At 50.4% G+C, this 18,455-nt stretch overlaps 1 protein-coding gene across 8 annotated transcripts in view; it reads right to left on the bottom strand.

Moving 5' to 3' along the window:
• The window catches only part of FBXL18 (F-box and leucine rich repeat protein 18), a 207,424-nt gene that overhangs the window by 88,002 nt on the left and 100,967 nt on the right, over positions 1-18,455 (bottom strand). The gene's annotated exons all lie outside the window — the stretch shown is intronic.

The following is an 18,455-nucleotide window of genomic DNA, read 5'->3' as shown; positions in this document are numbered from 1 at the left end:
GCTGGCTGGTTCGGTAGGCCATGAGCAAGTAAGGGAGATGTTCGTCCCAGTCATCCTGACGGGTGGTGGTGAACAGTGCCAGTTGTTGGATTAAAGTTCGGTTGAATCTTTCCACCATCCCGTCAGATTGAGGTCTTAAAGGCGTTGTCCTGGTTTTTCGAATTGACAGGAGACTGCACACATCTTTTAGTAATTTGCTCTCAAAATTTCGTCCCTGGTCGGTGTGCAACTCCTGTGGAATCCCATGCCGGCACACAAATCCTTCCACGAAGGCCTGCGCTACCACCCCTGCTTCTTGGTTGGGGAGGGCGTAGGCCTCCGGCCACTTGGTGAAGTAGTCCATCACAACGAGGATATACTTATTACCTTGGCGGGTGCGGGGCAGCGGTCCTAGAATATCCATAGCCACCCGCTCAAGGGGGGCCCCCACCTGATGTAATTGAAGGGGGGCCCTCATCCTCCGTGCTGGTCCCTTTTTGGCAGAACAGGCGTCGCATCTCCGACACCAGTCCTGTATGTCGCGCCCCATATTCACCCAATAGAACCTCCGGCGGACCCGAGATATTGTCTTTGTCCTGCCCAAATGGCCGCCGGAGCGGGTACCATGCACCTGTTGCAATATGACGTTCTTGAATTTGTCAGGGACTATCACCAGCCAGGAAGTTCGATCAGAGGGAACCTCCACCCACTTGCGATACAAGATGTTGCCTTTCAATTCCAGGGTCTGCCACTGAGCCCAATATGCCTTTGTCTGCGCCCCGAGGGGGGTGACCTCTTCCCCCTTTGGTCTTTGCCCCAATTTGACCCATTGGAACACCGGCCCCAGAACAGGATCCTCCTGCTGGGCCGTGCTCCAAGCCAACTCTCCAAATTCCTCGTCCGCGGTTAGTGGCAAAATTGGCCCTCTCACCCGGGTTGCCCGGACGACGAGAATCGGGGCGGAATCGCCCAATTGCTCCCTCTCCTCGTGTCTCGCACAAAATTTACAGTTTTCCCCCAGACAAGGACGCCGAGAGAGTGCGTCCGCATTACCATGGGCCTTCCCGGCCCTATGGGCCACATCAAAATCGTACTGCTGCAACTTTTCCAACCACCTTGCAATTTGGCCCTCCGGTTCCTTGAACCGAAGGAGCCATTGCAAGGAGGAATGGTCAGTTCTAACCAAAAATTTCCGCCCGTACAAGTACGGGTGGAAATGGTTCATGGCAGCCAGCATAGCCAATAACTCTTTGCGAGTGACGCAATAATTTCTCTCGGGCCTACTTAAGGCCCGACTATAATAACCAATCACTCTCTCCACGCCCTCCTGTGTCTGAGACAAAACTGCGCCCAATCCTTCCTGGCTCGCATCCGTGTCCAGGGTAAATGTCCCGTCACTAGTGGGGTAAGCTAGAAGGGGTGCGGATGTTAGACACCCCTTCAATTTTTGGAAGGCCTCGTGGCACTCCCGTGTCCAATTAAATCGCGTCCCCTTCTCCGTAAGCCGGTGGAGGGGACGGGCCAACTCCGCAAATTTCGCCACAAAGCGCCGGTAGTAGGAGCAGAGTCCCAAAAATCCCCGCACCTCTTTGATGGTACGTGGTGCGGGCCACTCCTCTACCGCTTTAATTTTGTCTGGGTCTGTTTTTACCCCCTCGCGGCCAATCACGTGACCTAGATAGGCCACCTCTCTTGCAAACAAAGTGCACTTACTCGGGTTCAGCTTCAACCCTGCCTGTCTGAGGCACCCGAACACCTGGTCCAAATTAGCTAGTGCCTGGGGGAACGTTTGGGCATGTACCAGGACGTCATCCAGGTACACCAGGCATGACTGCCATGGCATGCCGCCTAGTACATGCTCCATCAATCTCTCAAAGGTGGCGGGGGCGTTACACAAACCAAACGGCATCACAGTAAACTGATACAGTCCCTTACCTGTGGAAAATGCCGTTTTCTCCTTCCCTGCCCTATCCATCTCCACCTGCCAATACCCACTCTTGAGGTCCAAAGTTGTGAACCAATTGGAGCCCGCAACGGCATCGAGGGTGTCATCAATCCTTGGCAGGGGATATGAGTCCTTGAGTGTCACGTTGTTTAGCTGGCGATAGTCCACGCAGAACCGCGTGGTCCCATCCTTCTTTTTGACCAGCACAACAGGTGACATCCAAGGACTTCCCGAGGGCTCGATCACACCTGCGTCGAGCATTTTTGCAACCTGCTCGTCAGCTTCCGCCCTCTTGCTCCAAGGGAGCCGTCGGGCGGCCTGACGAATAGGCCGGGCCTCACCGGTGTGGATCTGATGTTTCACCAGGCCCGTACGTCCAATATCCTCGGTGGACAGGGAGAAGAGGTCCAAATGGGACCCAACCAGTTTGTGTAAGGCCTCCCTCTGGGTACCTCCCAACTCTACGCTACTACGATTTACCATCTCGCAAATGGGATCGGGCCAATTCCTACTTGTTATTGAAGGCTCCCCCCGGGGTCGGCTCGGCTGGACGTTCTCGCCCCTCACTGTCGCGACTTCCTCCACTGGGGTGCAGCCAGCTACCCTCGTGCCCCTTACTATAGTGCGTGGTTCTGTACTCACATTTACTACTCGGACGGCCACTACCGGTCCGTCCGTTTTTACAAGGGTGCGGCCCACGATTAAACCCGGTATGGACTGCGCTGCCACCGGTTCGACCAGGCCGCAGGACTCCTGCCATGTTGGGCGAGCTGCCCACCGGGCCGGCACTATCGCCTCGGCCCTGGGGGGGATGGTCACGGCCTCGGAAGCCTCCAGCTCCGCTCTCTCGGCCGTGCTCACTCCCCCTAACGGCAGCTCTTCTACTCCCACCTGCAGGATCCCCCGGCACAAGTCGATTTTACAACCGCTGGCAGTCAACAGGTCCAACCCTATTAAACATGGGTCGCACACCTCCGCCACCCAAACATCTATCTCCCTCCTTACCGACCCTAACTTGAGGGTCACAGAACCACGCCCTATGATCGGGGCCGTTACCCCGGTAGCAAGCTGCAAACTATAATTTTGCAGGCGCTGGATCTTATCCCAGCCACCTGCGCTCGAATCAAGGACCACAGGGCTGATGATCGTGGCGCTAGCTCCTGTGTCCACGACGGCGTCTACCCCCACGCCGGCAATTTTGCATCTAATTGTCAGGCTACCGGTTCCAATTTGGCCACAATAAATGACCTGTCGCGTCAATGAGGGCTCTCCTCCATCCTCTGCTGCCGAACACCGCCCTACGTGCCCGACACCTTCTAGTTTCCCGGGGTCTGGCGGGGGGGTGTCTGGGGTCGGCTAACCCGCTCCCCCCTGGGCGGAGTTGAGGACCTCAACTGCCGGGGATCATCCCGGCGCGCGTTTCGACAGTGCCGCGCCAGGTGACCCAGGCGGTTGCAGGTATAGCACCTCACCTGATAAGGTGCTTGCCTCCGGAATTCCAAATTCCCCCCCCTGTAGGTCCGAATTGGATTACCCGCTCGTGGTCCACCGCGGGCCACCTCCGGGGCCGCCTGCCATGGTCCAGGTCCTGCCAGGCGCTGGTCCACCAGCCTCCGGACCATGCCCGCCAGGTCAGGACCCACGTCGGGGGCGGGCCCCCTAAGGGGTCCGCCCTCCATCGGGGGTCCCATCTGGCGGACCGCCATTGCGAGACGCTCGCCCCCCCGGGCCAGGGGCCTCGCTGCTTCCCAACGGGCCGCAGCGTCAGCCGCCTGGCTCAGAGTCTGCGGGCGCCACATGGCGAGCTGTTGCCGGAGCTCAATATCCGGGAGGGCCTGGATAAAATGGTCCAGCGCCAGGCTTTCCCGGGAATCCGCTGCCATGCTAGCATGTGCGATCCCCACTGCGCGGCGAATGTCGTGGGCAAGTTCCCCGATGGCTTCCTGGGGCTTGCGCTTTCGCAGCGCGAGCTGAGCTTTAACAAGCTCGCTCTGCTGTTCTATTCCAAATCGATTAATTAGGGCGTCGCGGAGGGCTGGCAGGGTGAGAGCACCCGCTGGTAATGCCGTCAGCACCTCCGCCGCCGCGCCGCGCAATGCGGCCACCAGGTGTACTCCACCTTCGTCCTCACCCCAACCGTTACCCTTACACACACAGTCGAACTGCGCCAGGTACGCGCGTAGATCACTCTTGCCGTCATACGGCGCGAGTGGGACCTTGTGGGACCACCTCGTATGCGAGTCGTTGCCCGCCGGCCGGACCCCGTGCGTCGCCCCTTGCGGGGTCAGCGCGGGGCCGAACCGGCCGGGCCCCCACAGTACACTACCCCCAAGGGGCTCTCGTGCCTCCCCGGTCCCTCCAACAACTACCCCTGTTGGTGTCGATGCATGGGTCACACCTCCGCAACCCGCTACCCATTCCATACCACCACAACCTTGCTCACCCACACCTCGCACCTCTCGTTCCATACCCTCCGGACCAGCCATACACCTCACTCTTGGCCTCTCACGAACATCCGGGTCTATCTCGACCCCCAAGCTTATTAAATCACCTGGCGCATCATACGCACGACCATATTGGTCACCACTTACACCGGGTCCTCTTTCTCTTCGCTTCTCCTCCATCACCTGCGAATCCCTCATCCGGTTAATGAGCACATCATCACGATCCGAACACAGACTTTGGACCAATTCTTTTACTTCCTCCTTTATCTCTTTCTTATCCTCTCTCCGTCGCTTCTTAATTTCGCTCACCCCTTCTTCCACTTCTTCTAATTTTTGCTTCATCTCCTTCATCTCTTCGTGCGCCCCTTTAAGTTCTTCCTCTAACTCCACTTTATTTTTTTCTATGTGCTCCCGCACCTCCCGCTCTTTAACCTCCATTACCTCTACCACCTTGTCCATTTTCCTCGTCAGGTCCTCATGTACCGTCTGGCACTCTTTTTTAATTACCCCTACGTCCTTTTTCATCTCTTTCTGTGTCGATTTTAAACCCTCTATTACCGCTGTGTTCTTCTTTACCTGGTCCCCCAACTCCTTTTGTCCCACTGTCAGTTGTTCTACTCCCAGCGTCAACTCCTCTATACCACCTTGCAATTTTACAGTCCCCTTTCTCACCTCTTTCTCCATGCGCTCCTTACAGTGCCTCACCTCCTCGCGCACTCCTCCGACCTCCTCACTCACTCCTCTTCTGATCTCCTCTCCCATCTCTTGCATCTCCTGCCCAGATGCCACCCTCATCTGCTCCATTTCCTCCCTGTGAGCATCCAGTTTGGTTTCTACCCCCATTCTGACCCCCTCTATCTGCTGCCCCATTTGGTTAACTTCCCTTTCCGCTTGGTCCCTCATGTCCCTCAATTTGCCTTCCATGGTATTTTCTAACCCCTCTAACCCTTTTTGCATCCCTTCCATTTGATTCTCTTGAGCGGCCATTCTGTTTTCTACCCCCGTTAACCCAGTTTTCACTCCCTCTATCTGATTCTCCTGGGCAGCCATTCTATTTTCTACCCCCTCTAACCCATTTCTCACCTCTTTTATCCCATTGTCTAACCCCTCAAAATTTTTGTCTAACTTCCCAATTTTCTTGTCTAACTCCTCAAAATTATTGTCTAACTTCTCACCGGTACCCCTCGCTTCGTCCCTCATTACCCCCATTTGGCCCTCCAATCGCTCACCCTGAGCATCCATCCGGCCCTCCAATCGCTCACTATTCTGGGCCATAAGGGCCTTCATTTGTATAAAAAAAAGGCCCCAATCCATCGGGGGCGCTGCCACGGTCGCTGGCGCGGTGATCAGCGAGGCGCCATTTTGCGCGCCCGCTTCTTCGTGCGTGACGGCGCTATTTTGCGAACCTGCCGCCCTCACTGCTTCGCTCTCCTCCTGTCCCTCATTTTGGTCCTGGATCGACCCTACCTCACTCTCCTTTACCGGACCCCAGCCGTCTTGATCCGCCATAGCGCGACTTGCAAAATTCGAGTTTCGTAAAACAAAACAAATTTCGGCCGCTCCAAATTTTGACCAAATTTTTTTTTTTTCCTCTATTCGTTTTTTTTTTTTCCTTCAAAATTTGGTCGGGCCTCGAATCCCACTCCTGACACCAATTGTTACAGATACGACTTTGATGGTATGGTGGGCCGAGCGGGATGGCCGCCGTATCCGTACAAGTTACCCCGATTGCACCCGGGGTTGACTAATCGCGCTATGCTGGCTCAATAAGAAAAAGAAGACACCCGGCTGGATTACAATCACACAATACGACACCAGGGATACGGTTCTCAAAGGTTGTTATTACAATTGCGGAAGGTTTAGATTACAGGGACAAGAGGGAAACATAGGAAGGTGGGCACTTAAACACACTTATATTATCCCCGGACAGACGACAGGTAAACGCGGGACAAGGCTCACTCACACGGGGTTTGATGGCCAGGAAAGCGGGTAGCGATCGCTCCAGGTGCACCTGTGCTCAGGGCAGGATCACGTACGGTGGTGTCCAGAGATGCGTGAAGGTATCACAGCGCTTGTGGGTCGCGACTTTGGTCTCAAGCTGGGGAGGTCGCTCAGCGCTCGGGAGGGTGGCGTCTTTTCCTTCCAAGGTTCGGGGCGCATCTGACGTCACATCCGGCGCGGGGCCGCGTATATCCGGCGGGGAGTCACGCCCTCGCTCGTTAGCTCCGCCCCATATGGCATCGGCCCATGGCTTCTCATTGGGTGCGGGGGTTACCGGCTCCGCCCTTGACGAGGGGCCGACAGGGAGCCCCCTTCTGGGTAACCCCGTCGAGCACATGTTCAATGGCGGCCAACCGAGCCGGAGTGAGGACGCAAAGCCGCTGTTGTTGTGGTTGTTGTTGGAGCTTGAGATGATGGGAAGAGATGCGGGGAGGTATGGGAAGGTCCTAAACTCCTACTGGTGCCATATCATCACATTCTGGTGCAACGAAGAGTCATAATTAATGGAAACAAGTCCTTAACTGACATAGATTAAGAATAACTAGCAAGATGTCCTATAATTGTCTACGTGTGGTGCGGGGGACCTGGGCACGACATTTAATGGGGGAATGAAGGGGAAGATCGGCTCTAATGGGTGTTGTTTACAGACAATGGGACTAGGGAATGGGGTAAGGGGAGAGTTGGGGAGTATCGGAGAAGATAGGGGAATATTTACAAGCGGATATGGAGGTCAAATTCCATATTCGCAACAATACTTTGTCTCGACGAGACAAGAGGAAGGAATGTCAAGTTGTAGATTTGTTATTGCCTAAAGTTCAGTTATAGACGTTGGTTGCTAATGTGTTATGATTTAAATGTTGTTTAAAAATGCTATTTTCATAAAGTTAATAAAGGGTTTTTGCTTCGTTTTAGTTTTGGATGAGGAAAGGCTCGCTTCGGTCGTGCTGGACAAATTGTATACGTGTGCTTTTCCTTGAGGCTAGATAAGGCCGGTCGTAAAACCACGCCCACATGCGCGTGATTTTGCGTAACGCTAGTAGAATGTTTAGATTGCAGACATAAACCTATCGTTAACCATATATATTTTGTATTAATCACAGCGACGCATGACTCTGTATAAACATGCTTTGAATTACTCATGTGAACCCATATATTTGCTCTGGGCTTATCTGGCCAAGCATGCACTCTTCTCTCTGTGAGTTACATTTCTGTTTTCGCGGAGCCCAGAGAAACATCTGGTCCGAATGATAAGGAAGGGCTGACTCCCCCGAATGACAGCGGATAATGGTGGGAGGGACTCTCGCCAGTCGCTTTGTTCTCTCGGAGATTTTCTGATAATCGTATTCATATATAAGTGAATGAGAATCAATGCGTTTCCAGGAAGGCTTGACTTGGCATGAAGCTGGTTCTTGCTGTAGATGTCTTGTCTCCTCCGGATCTGTATAAGTTGGTTTTAATAAAGTTGCTGCGTCATTTCAGGCTATTTGTGGACTTCTTTTCCAAACGAAGAGCTGCTTCTTCACATATATATATATATATATATATATATATATATATATATATATATATATATATATATATATATATATATATATATATATATATACACTAGCTGAGGTACCCGGCTTCGCCCGGGTTGAATAAGAATAATACAAATATATGATGAAAAGAACATGTATATTTTAGAGCAATATCACAGTACATTTCCTACATGACGTTTTGTCAATTTTCAATTTCTCAAAACCTCTTGGTATACAACATTTCTGGTTTTCTTACTTGGTGCCAAGACATAAAGATTGCTTGGTTTTCCAACCCTCGAGCAGCCCACGTACAGCTGGCCATGGGAAGTGACGGAGGGACAAAAAGAACTAACGGAGCAGGTACAAAAGAACACTGCGGTACTAGGAGGGTTAAAAGCGACACAAAGAGACATCAAGGACGACTTAATAGCGACACAGAGGCAATGTCAGATGGTTCGTGAGGGACTGACAACGACGTTGGACGAGGTGACAGAAGTAATGGGGACGAAGGACCGAGAGGTGAGAACGCACATAGAGACGGTCAAGATAGCCTTCGAGGACGAACTTGAGGAGACGCACCGGGAAATAAAAGAGGTGAAGCAAAAATTAGAGGAAGTGGAAGAAGAGGTGAGTGAAATTAAGAAGAGACGGACAGAAACTAAGAGAGAAATACAGGAGGAGGTGATGGAATATGTACAAGGTCGGTGCTCAACTCATAATGGTGTGCTCACTAACCAAATAAAGAGTTTGCAGGTGGCGAAGGAGGTGCGGAGACGAGGTGCCAAGGTGAGTGGCGATATACGTGGAAATGCATATGATGTGAGGGGAGCTTCAGTCGGCTTGGGGGTTGCTTTGGACCCAGGTGTTCGTGAGAGGCCGTTGGTGAAGTGTGCGACAGGTCTGGTGTGCGAAAAAAGAGGTGTGCGAGAATGTCCGACCATGGGGTGTGTGAGGAAAAAGTGCGCGCCGAGGAGTGAGGGTGCTGTCGAGAGTGAGTCGGTCGTAGCGCGTGTGCAAGGGAGCACATGGAAGCGCGTAGTGAGGAGTGTTACAGAGGATGTAACGGAAGCATGCACGCCTGTGGTGAGTGTTACAGAGGATGTAACGGGAGAGTGTGCGTGAGAAAGGTGTGTAACGGACGGGTGCATGGGGAAAGAGTGCGCTGTCAAAAGTAAGGAAGAATGCACACCTGTGGTGAGTGTTACAGAGGGTGTAACGGGAGAGTGTGCGCGAGAAAGGTGTGTAACGGACAGGGGCATGAGGAAAGAGTGCGCTGGCGAGAGTAAGGGTGAGTGCGCTGGCAAGAGTAGTGGTGAAAGTAGTGAGAGTGACACGGAGCGTGAGTTGGTTGTGACAGGTGAGAGAGAGGATGTACACCTGGAATGGAAGGATGCACACCTGGAATGGTAGAGCGTGTGTGGGAATGCACGCTGGAATTAGTAGTGAGGCACGTGGTTGGGTGTGCGAGTGAGCACACCTGTGATTGTCACGGAGGAGGTGACCAAGGAGGGGGCGCGAAGAGGTGTGTTGGTGAGGTGTGCGAACGACGAATGTGTGCCAAGGTGTTCAGTGGTCAGGTGTGTGACCAAGTCTGTGAGCGGAATGAGTGTACCTGGGTGTGTAAGAGAAGGTGCAATGACGAGGAGCATGGGAACAGCTGGGTGTATGAGCAAGGAAGGGGTAGCGTATGCGTGTAAGCATGCAGGTGTGGCATCGACGGTAACCGGGTTAGCGGTTAGAACGACATTTAGCCGAGTCGGGCCCTCGGTGCGCGTCGGGCAGCTTCGCGTGCCGCGAGGACCAGCGGGGATCCGAACCACGGCGGGTCCGAAAGGACCGCCGTACGTGATCCACGCTGGGCCGCGCTTGGAACGGCCGCGTCGGTGCTCCGCTAGGCGGAACGGGCAGCCCGATAGGAAGGGTCGTCATGGCGACCCCTTTTTGTTGAGGCGTTCCGGCAGGTCGAGATCGGGACATTGGATGGCTCCGTGCCGAGGTGGTGCGTGGGATCTCGGCCCGTGTAAGCCCCCGTCCCTGCACCGAATGCGGGACGTATCCAGCCACTGGCACAAAACAACCCGCATTCATTGCTCGGCTGTACGAAGCCGAGCTTTAGAAGTGAATTGGCGCACCGAGAGGATCTAGTAAGTAGACGGGTGATGAGGATAGTGGTCTGGACCCAAAATTAGAAAAAGGCAAAAAAAATTGCTGATTGGCAAAGGATTGGCAGAGTGATGATTGGTAATGGTACAGTGATTGGCAGATGATTGGCAAATTTTTGATTTGTTGAAATTTGGTGAGCAAAATTTGTAGTGGAACGTCCCCGATGTGGTGGGATGGCAACTCTGTCATCCCTCACAGTGGGGGGCAAAGGAGCACTAGTTTTATGGGGTTGATGGCAGTGAAAACTAGCCCGGGTGGGTTAGGATATATCGTGTAGGGCCCTAGAGATTGACATTAGGTAACGTTAAGGTTAGTTAGTGACTGATACCTGTAGTGGGGACGCAGTTAGATTAGTGTGGATGATAACGACGTGGGAGCGCAATAGTTTAAAGGGACGACTGGGAAGCGCAAGTTTTCAAGGGGAGTAGTTAGATGAGATGATGCCGTGTGTTTGCGGATTGGAAGTGTATGGTGAATAGGTGTGATTGAACAGGTGTGATTGCACAGGTGTGCAACTGGACAGGTGTGTGGAGCAGTGTTTGAGTGATAGTGATAGTGATGAGTGTTGTATGGACCGAATGGTCCAGGAAGGAAGGAGGGTGCAGATGGCACCAGGTGTGAGTGCACAGGTGTGCACCAACAGGTGTATGGAATACATGGAGTGTGGAATAAATGGAGTATTGGAATGGATGGTCGTGGAGTGAGTATGGTGGAAACTATGGAGTGGAGTGGATGGTGCGAAGGTGTGAATGGGGGAAGAGTGGACCCCCATCACGAATACCCGGGGCGGGTAGTGTAAGTGTTAGGTAGAGGGTATAGGTAAATTGTGGTTGGATATTGGCATCTGTGGTGCGGGTGAGAGAATGGTATTTGGATGGGTGCATTAGTGTTGTGGAAATGGCTGGACGTGTAGCCTGTTAGTGTGTGTAGTTGGTTTGGGCACTCCACCACTGTGAGGATGTCGGCCAGGTGAGGCCGCTGGTGGGCTCTGGGAGCCGGTAGTTGTGGATGGGGCCCGAGGATCCGGAGGACGGACCCGGGTAGCCCAGTGCCAGAGGGCACCGAGGGGTGACAGAGCCAGGAGGGGCCTTCCCCAGTAGATAGGTTAGGTTAAGGAGCTAGGTAAGCTCGGGTGGCAACTACAGTGGTGGAGGTGTGCAGGTGGGTAGACCTGCTGGGAGAGCTACACGACCCAGCCCGGAAATTGTGCCAGGGCACCGGGAGATGAATCGGGGGAGTGAGACCCCAAATTGAGAAGCACCACAGTTTGGTCAATGGGAATTGGTTTTTAGAACCCATAGTGTAAGTTGGCCAATGGATTGGCAGGGAAAGACCCCGGGTAGTGTAAAGTGTGTTAAAGTCATTTAGAGGATAGTTAGGATTAGGAAGTCTCCTCGCACCATCTGCATCCACTCACCTGAGGTGACAGGTACCTCCACACCATGCCAGGTTGTTTTGATTATTTTTTATGTGCAAATGTTTTGGAATGTGAGACGCATCATGACGTGGGTGTGACATTGTGCTTTGTGTTCCATCTCTGCCTCCTTATGAGGATTGATGATGAATTGGGTGATGGCAAATTTTGAAGTAGAGGGATTGTGGTGACGAATTTGGTATAGGAGAAATATGGGGAAGACGTGACAGTAGTGACGAATTTGTAAATGTGTAGATTTTGTAAATATGGGGTAAGGGCAAGGGTAGTGTAGGTGACAGGGGGGGTGACGTACGGTAGGGACGAGCTTTCTCACTTCGCTCTCCGTACGCATTTCGCCCTGCATTGCCTTGTTTGATGTGTACCCTTGTGACCTTACCCCTCGCTCATTTGTCTTCCCCCTTTTGTCTCCCACATGACCTGTGCGCCATTGGGCGCCGAGGGGAGCGTGCGTGAGTCGGCCATTGTGCGCCCGGAATTCCCAGAACCAGCTGTCTGCATCGATGCACCACATTATGGACCACATGTCTGTGGCCGAGCACCACTGATGGACCCCATGGGTTGGGGCATGGCCCCTCTGCTGGAACCGGCCATGAGGGCCCGAAATCTTGCTGGCGGACCTTGGCCACAGGGCACCGATGCCCCACAGGTGAACCACACTAGTCGGCCCCTGTGGGCCATAAATAAATAACAATGGACACGTTGGGTGCATTTCATTTTATGCTCAAATAGGCCGCCAGTAAGAAAATGAAGGAAAAGACAACAACTGGAAGAAATAATAATAGCCAGCAGAGGGAGCCGAAGAGCAAGAGATCACCTGCAGGGTTAGGGGTTGTTGATTTATTTTTATTGATGAACTATGGTGACTGCACCGATGGGTGCTTGAGGGTGTTTTGGTGCGTTTTGGGTGCTTTCATGGTGCATTGATGCAGAGCAGACTGTCTCCCCCCCAGAAAGAACAATTACAGGTCCTGGGTTAGTCTTGTAAATAAAAGTAGTGTCACTGTAAATAATGCTCCCCACCATCAGTGTATAGTTTGAAGACCATTCCGCAATTCGGTTAACTGTGGGCGTGAGTCTGTTAGGCAGGGTGCAATGGAGCAGCGGGACACATTTATTTATGTTTTAAAACTGTCGCACTCAGGGTCAGGTTAAAAGTAGAGGGAACTACACCTACGTGTCACACTAAATAAAAGTTGTAGGCCCGGGCCGTGCCTGAGAGGAGGAGGGTGCAGTGTTGCGGATATGAGGATTGTGTTTTTTTTTATTGTGTGTATTATTATTATTGCTTTATTCTGAGCCTCCTTGCTCCAGTGTGTAAAGGTCAAAAGGGCGTCCCATAATTAGTCCATAAAGCATACACGTCAGCCAATCATAGAATACCCCTGTTCGATAGCTTATATCTTATTATGTGTTTTAGAGTAAGGCCTTGTCTTCCATTAGAATGACACTCCATTGCACCGAATCAATAGAGAATAGCTCCCCTTCAATAATTCCATTTCCCAGCCAAACTCTCCATCTGTGGGTAAAGCAGTTCACAAGCGTGGGGTGCACGCCCTCTCAATTCGCTGCTATAGTGAATATGTGCTCCGTGCTCTGTTTGAACAGGAGGGGCGGGGTCGCCAGGGAGAGGCAAGCCCAGGGCGTGCCAAGAAGGGCGGGGCTGTGCAGCCCCATGCCCAAATAAGGAAACAAGCCGTGGCTCGCCACGAGGGGCGTGCCGTCGGCGCGATGCCCAAATAAGGAGACAAGCCCGTGGGATTACCATACAAGGTCACGAAACAGAGCACGGGGGAGAGGGCGGTACCGAAACCGTGGAGGGCGTGTCAGTCCCGTGCTAAAAGGAGAAGTGAAAGAAAGGGCGTGTCAGACCCGCGCTAACGGTATACGAGAAGGGTGCGAAGATCGCAGATGAGCTGGAGAGAAGTGAGAGAAAGGGAATACGAAGTGGGTTGCAGAAAGGCTGAGCTGAGCTGCGTGGACAGACCCGCGCTGGAAGGGAAGTGAGAGGAAGAAAAATACGAGCTGAGCTGCGTGGAGAGGGACACGACAAAAGAAAGGGTCCAAGAGAAAGCCAAGGAGCTTTTACGAAACAAGCTACACGAGAGATACAGCAGAGGAGTGCAGCCCCGTTTCAACCAGCCGCGTGAAGCCCTGATGGTGTGCGCTGTAAAGCGGAATACAAGGAGCTGCCGGCTCCCCGCTTCCCGCCCGGAGTGGACCTGCTTGCTGTGCCCTGTGATCCCACCTGCTCATCCTTTCCAGCCATTCCTGCCTGCAAGTTCCCCATTTTGCCTACGTAAGTTTGTTTTGTTCGTGCTGTCCTGGGTAGTAACTAAGTCTGTATAAGCTAGTAATTTTCACTGTGTCACCTGCGTCTCATGTCCCCTGTAGATAATCGTGACTGCTCTTTTTGCTTATGTGTGTGTAAATAATAAACCCCGTTACTCTTCTGTACGTCTTCTTCGTCCTCTTTGCATTCGTCGTCTTAGTCTTTTCCATATTGAGTAGCTGTGGCGCGATACGGCCAACGTTTGGGTGAATCGGGTTTAGTCGGGGAACAACTGTTCGGTCGCGGAGCCTCCGCTCGGCAAACATACCATCCTTAACCGCGTACCGTAACAATATATATATATATATATATATATATATATATATTGTTACGGATCTCAGAGACGGCACTCCCCTTAGCAAGGGGGGGTTAATCCCCTTGGCCTGTTAAGCTGGCCGTCTCTGGTCCTGGTACTTGTAACGCTCTTTTGCGGGGTGGAATTGATCAGGGTTATTGGTCAAGGTGTTCTCCCGAATACCTTTACCAATCCCTCCGCAAAACAGGGAGACAAGTACCGCTCAAACCACGGACAAGATGGTATTTGCTGAGCGGTTTAGCAATCCGCGGTTCGAGCCGTTATCAATTGACGAAACCCGATTCCGAGCGTTGGCCAAATCGTGCCACAGGTATTCAATCAGGGAAAAGACTAAAGCGATCGGGGAAGAATGAAACCAAAAGGGTAAGAAATAATAGACATTTATTAATTATTTACAAAACCAAAGAAGAGGAGGCGAAAGTAATATACAGTGAAGAAGAAGAAGACACAGGGCAAGCCTTAAAACTAGAGTCCCTGTATAAAGAGAGTTGCGCCATGCGCTGACCCGAGATTTCTGGTCACGTGATTTCGTGGTGCCATTTTGTGTCTAACTTCACCGTGCGTGAACGTCAGCTTGGTACGGGAATGTTGTTTATTGCCAAACAAAATGACTGGTTGTTCTGCTTTTGGTTGTTCAAACCAATCTGGGAAATATAAGATGTATAGATTTCCAAGTGATAAAGTCAGAAGACAAATTTGGGAAGCGAAAGTCAGACGAAAGAGCTGGAAAGCGATCGACTCCTCGAGACTCTGCCAGGTAGGCCCACGCCGCTTGATGATCGATGTTCAAAAGCAATTCTATCTGCTCGGTTTTTTTTTGGTTGTCTGTCCGTTGAAAACCCTTTTAAAGGGAAGTGATTTGTGTTTGTTTATAATCTTCAAGGAGCTGACCAAAAATGCATTTCCGTGGGAAGAACCCTGCTCAATTTTTTTCGGGTAGTCCTAGCGGACCGCATATTGTCATTGATTGATGAAATGTCCCGGTACAGTGACATTGCCTGGTCTGCGGTTGGGTAGTCTGCGGGCAATGTCACTGTACTTTTTCAGAGGGAATTAATTTAGATTTTATAGGGGGTGGGAAACCCATGGTCCGTTTTGTTTTCAGTTGTCTGTCCGTCCATTCAAAACTTATTCCGAGGCAAGTTATTTTTTTGGTTTAAAATCTTTAGCCTAATCGGCAATCATAAAAGCAATTTTAGGGGGGGACCTGCTCAATTTTTTTGCGGGTTGTGCAGCCATCCATACGTCCAAAATTTGACGAGTTATTGTTTGCTTTGTACAGTGCTCATGCGTCTTGTGGCATATTTGTTCAAATATTTCCCACCCTGGGATTTATGGCCAAATTGTAGTGATGGAAGATTTTGCACATTGGACAATCCCTATATATTTAACCTGGTGACAGCTATCGTTCCCAAAACATACAATATTTCTAGGTGATTAATGCAGTAAAACAGGTGTATTTGTGTACCCACATTTAAAACTGGCTCAACTTTCAAAAGCTGTTATCCCTGTTTGATATCAATATACATGTGGTCGATAGAGCTAGCGATTTGTCTGGCCATCTTCCGGAAGATTGTCCATGTGATTTGCTGTTGTGGAAGTACTAGTACATGACAGCTCATTAAAATTAAACTGTGTTGTGTTAGAATAAAAATTTCAATAAATAAATACATCAAGGATACATCAAATACAAGTCACTTGTGAGGAGTGAACGGAGTAGTGATGGTGTCTCACTTGTGAGGAGTGAACAGAGTAGTGATGAGTCTCACTTGTGAGGAGTGAACGGAGTAGTGATGGTGTCTCACTTGTGAGGAGTGAACAGAGTAGTGATGAGTTTCACTTGTGAGGAGTGAACGTAGTGGGATGAAGTGTTGGTCTGGTCAGAGTGTTGTATTACGGGCAGAGTTTTCTTACGGTCTGAATGTATGAATCATGTTCTGTACTGAATGTATGAACCAAGTTTTGTACTGAATGTTTACTGTGTTGGCCTCATCGTGTTCCTGGTGAAATTAAACAAGTTATGGTGAATACGACGTCTTATCTGTGCTTTTCCATATCTGTTCGACTAGACGAACCGTGCACACTGCAGGTATTTTTTAAAGTTTTTTCTCTGTTTAATTACGGCTTGGCGCAGTCGAAAATTAAGTGTTAATTAAGTCGCCAGCTATGAAACATATTAATCGATCAGGCAATATCCATCAGAGTTCTGGGCAAGGGTGTAGTAATAAATGAACGTTTCAATCTTACTAGATGCCGATGACGTTTTCCTTATGTCAGAGACAGAAGCTGACTTGCAGCTTGTTAAATCATTACAATGGAAATTGAATATAAATGTCGATAAAACTAAAGTTGTACACTATAGAAATATGGCAATACCACGTACAGAATTTGTTTTAAGTGTGTTAGACTATATGTCGGCTGGAAGTCCTACACCGAAATTGCTCTCGGCACCCTTTAAAAAATATTGGATATGCCCACACTCCTTTCTAAAAGTTATTAAAATTCAGAGAACGACAGTATTGGTTTGTCTTACTTATAATGTTAGCTCTTATATGCAGTGTTGGCTTGTAATATGCATTGCCATACCACTTTTAATATCACCACACAGCTCTTTTTCACGGCAATAGCTGAGTTTTTGACAAAACAAATATCACCTGTATATAATAATAAGACTAAATATGTGCAGTAAAAATTTTTTTTAGCAGGTTTAGAATATATCACCCCATATCGCGAATGTACATGTATATCTAATCCGACACACTTAGACACAAAATGGCGTCCAAATTTGAGTTGACACAACTCTCTATATACAGGGACTCTACTTAAAACAGTCTTATATTATACCCCAGACAACAAACAGGACAGACAACAGACTTACACGACAAGGGAATTGCAGGCAGGAATCACTGGAAGAATGAGAAGGGTCCGTGTGCGACAGCAGGGCTGGAAGGTTCAGGGGGAAGGCACAGCAAGGAGGTCCACTCCAGGTCCACGCTCCGGGCTGGAAGCGAACAGCCAACGGCCGCTCCACATATTCGGTTTCACACGGTAGGGCTTTCCGAAGCAGCTCCGCGCAGCTTCGTCTCTCTCGTGCCTTCTCACCGACTCTCTTATTCAGGTTGCACCTTCTCACCCAACTCGTACCTTCTCCTCTCTCCTTCTTCAGAACCCTCTCACTCAACTGGCCAAGCAGTCCCTTGCAGCCGCTTTTATTGCTGTGTTGGAAATCAAGCCGCCGGCTCTGATAACCCACCTACAGGTTGGCTCACCGCGGTGCTGGTTGGCCGGTAAGGGCTTGGTGACTCCACCTCCGATGACGAGCCGACTTGCCACACCTTGTTCTGGTGACTCCTCCCCCTTCTTTCTCGGCTTGACCGCATGGATAATGGCAGCTGGTGGGGCAATCAAACGAGCCAAACCAAGGGGCAGCGAACGCTGCCCGACTGTCACTTTGAAGCGTGGGTGAGGCGATTTGGGGAAATTGAAAGGGACCTATCTTATTTGATTAATGCAATGCAGATTCAACTATTGGGAACAGGTCCTTAACTGAAACACATAATAATGAGATAACTACGGAGAGGTCCTATGGTTTGCTACGTGTTGTTCATGGTCTAACTAGGGTGCGATCTTTAGCAAGCCAATTGATGGGAATATTTACAGGGGAACACATAAGGGAAACATTTACTAAAATTTACTAGTGAAGGTTCTAAAAACCGTGACAATATATATATATATATTTACTAATTACATACTGTTATGCAAATAATCTACGACATTGATAAAAAATGAACTTTACTGAACAGTTATGCAAACGGCGCTTCAAGTCGACAATTTCTCTGATGCCAGGTATACATTCAGATAGAAATACATCTGTACATGTATGGATATTACCGATATTTGACAAATTCACTCTGCAGTAAAATTCTCAATATCAGTAAATTCTCATTTGAGGTTGCCATTTTTGCATAACTCTCTCCACGACAGCCACAAACCACTGAGCAGGGCAACCGCATTGTGCGGTAGAACATGGGTCGTCTGAGGCACATCCGAATCGAATCAACTCCAACACTTCAGCTGGTGCCATGGCCAACTTTGAGGGCAACGTAACCCCCCCCCCCCCCCCTCAGCCCCCTGGTACTGAAGCCTTTGATGCTTCATCACGACACCAATCATTCGTTGTTGGATCCAAATTTGGATTCTGATTTTGATCCCGCTTTCCATATTGCTATCTGCATGTGAGCACACAAAACGTTTTCTCGAAAGGCTTCAGTGGTAGGTGGCAGTACTTTAACGTTCGGAGCAGTGGTAACCTTCACATTAGCC

Source organism: Myxine glutinosa, chromosome 10, assembly GCF_964187855.1.
Source record: "Myxine glutinosa chromosome 10, kmMyxGlut1.1, whole genome shotgun sequence".
Lineage (NCBI taxonomy): Eukaryota > Metazoa > Chordata > Myxini > Myxiniformes > Myxinidae > Myxine > Myxine glutinosa.
Note: the sequence above shows the minus strand (reverse complement) of the source record. Positions and strands in the feature narration are given on the sequence as shown.